The following is a 2577-nucleotide window of genomic DNA, read 5'->3' as shown; positions in this document are numbered from 1 at the left end:
AGATTTAAGAGAATATAGTAGATAAGAAAAAAATAAAAAGGTTGTAACGTTGATGAGAAAGAAATTATGTAAGGATTATAAGAAGTTATGAAAGAAGTATAAGAAATATTGAAAGAAGAATTAAAAATTATGAAAAGAGTATACAAAATAATGAGATGATTATAAGAAATATTAAAAGGAGTGTAAAGAGATGAAGATGAGAAACGCATGTTAAACCGCCCTGTTGCGCAAAAGAATTAGCGATGCGATATTGCAGTTATGGAACATTGTAAATCGACCTTAGATGATAATAATTATAGGTCCTCGATTCGAAAGGCTGGAAAACGTCGAATGAACGCGAAGAAAACGAAAGTGGTGGGTCGGCGCCTCGTCAATTTCAAAGACGTTCGACTTTGCTTCTCTTAACATCGGCTTTAATAATCAGTGCGACTCGAAACTCTTAGGCTAAGTGCAAAGACTGCCGTATGATAATCGAGGAACTGCGAGGAATTTTATTTCGATATTTACCTGACCGATGTACAAAGTTCAGTTTGTTTAATTAGACGCTGAGGAAAAAGAATCGCGTACTTTGCTGAGACTGGAGTTGTAAAATTTCCCATTTTTCCAGTTGCAGGTGTCTTTAGTTTTACCTACGATCCATTGTTCGACGGTTTTCTAGAGAATTGTAATGCCGTTTCAGTTAATCCTGCACTGAGAAATACGTGCGTGGGCGAGCCAAATAAATATACGTACACTGAATCAATTCTCTTTTCATTCAGCTTTTTTTTCATAAAAAAAATTTGGTTATTGAGATACAAAATTTACCTTTGAAAAAATTAGTTTTAGCTCGGTATACGAAATCTTTATTAAGAGACTATGTATATTAAATTTTATATACCGCATATGAATCATTTATACGAAAAGTCAGGTATTTGCACTTTAAACAATATAAAAACAATTTTGGCAGTAATTTTAAATCTTAAATAATAAAACATAATATTTTCTCCTAGATAAATATAAGTTACAGTGGTTTTTTTAGTGGAAAAGTTCAATTAAAAAATAATTAAGAATATTAACCACCGCGCACCTTACTTACGTTAAAATTCTAACATTCACAGCGAATTTAAGAAATAATTCCAACCGTACGTTGCACTCTAATTATAAGTAAGAGTTTAATCGAGGAATTTAAGGTTATTAATGCATTTTTTTATTTTTTGACAAGATTTGAAGGCATCAAAGAACTTGGTGTTGTCACGCATTCTGTTTTACCGAGTTTAATATACATGTATATTGATTTCACAACATGATGGCATATTAAAATTAATTGACAGTATATGCAAATTACTGTACTCATACGTGTTTCAAATTTCGATTAGATTTTTTAACAGTGCGTACTTTTCGTATCCCTTTTTTGTAGTACTGAATCAATCAGAAATTCTAAGCTATTCAACAGGTTGGGGAAACGCTAGATGTCGTATAAAAATAAAGAGGCATTTTTTGCTAACTTCACATTATCACGAGTGCACTCGAACTTTCAATTTTCAACCGATTTACAATTTTTATTTAAATTGAAGGTAAGTATATTCCGAAGAGGTTAGTTCGAATCGATTTGTCATAAACGAAGTTAAAACAGTTTTTTTTTAAATTTAACCTTCCAATTTTATTAAAACTACACTTTAAAAAAAGCTTTGGTGATATTTACAATCAGCTAGTAATTATACGTACAGTTTTTCAAATTAAAATATATAACCTTATTAATTTACGATACTACAGTATTTATTTACAATCTAATGTGATTTGACTTCAGGTAACAATGTGAAAATAAAATGAAGGTTGTTCTATTTACAGTTGACTGTGAAATTATTACATTCGATGATGGAAATTATTGGATCGATGTGGGATATAGTAAATTTACGTAAGGTGATAAACTTACTTGGGGCATTAAGTATACGAAAGTCTATGTGGATTTTGACGATGTGTGCTTTTTTATCGCGAAGGAATAAGTCCGCACGGACGACCGCCGCAGAATTATTTGGAGGACGTACATTTGAACCATTTGAATCTAGCGAGTGCAAGTCGTACCAAACGAAGAGTTCCGGAGACGCCCGAACGGCCTTTTGCTATGTGGTGCGCATTTCGTTTATTGTTTTGTACGTCATATGGATTTTAACCTTTTTTCGAGGAGCTAGTCACTCAGAAATCTCAGATTGCTGCGCTGGAAATCTTAGGAGAACTCTTTGAGGAACGCTTAGAAATCTTAGCAAATTTTCGCCAAGCGTGAAGAATTCATACCCCGAAGCATGGATACATACAGAAGTTCCTGATGCACACGCTGGCTCGGTGAGTAGAACTAATGACCGACTCCATCTGAACGCCGACGAGCTTAGCCGAGTCTGATTTCTCCTTGCGAGTCTCGATCTCGAGAAGTTTTGGAAATATAACAATCCCAAAGGAATCTTAGCTTTCCCTATGCGAATTCGATTAAGACTAACACATTTAGAGTTTTAAGATTTCCAGATTTCTCAGTGACAGGCCCCTCGCTTTTTTAAAAATATTTTGGACAACTTGGAAATTTAGAAAGGGTTATTATATAAAAAT

This window comes from Belonocnema kinseyi, chromosome 3 (assembly GCF_010883055.1).
Source record: "Belonocnema kinseyi isolate 2016_QV_RU_SX_M_011 chromosome 3, B_treatae_v1, whole genome shotgun sequence".
Lineage (NCBI taxonomy): Eukaryota > Metazoa > Arthropoda > Insecta > Hymenoptera > Cynipidae > Belonocnema > Belonocnema kinseyi.
The sequence above is the reverse complement of the archived record's forward strand: the minus strand, read 5'-3'. Positions refer to the sequence as shown.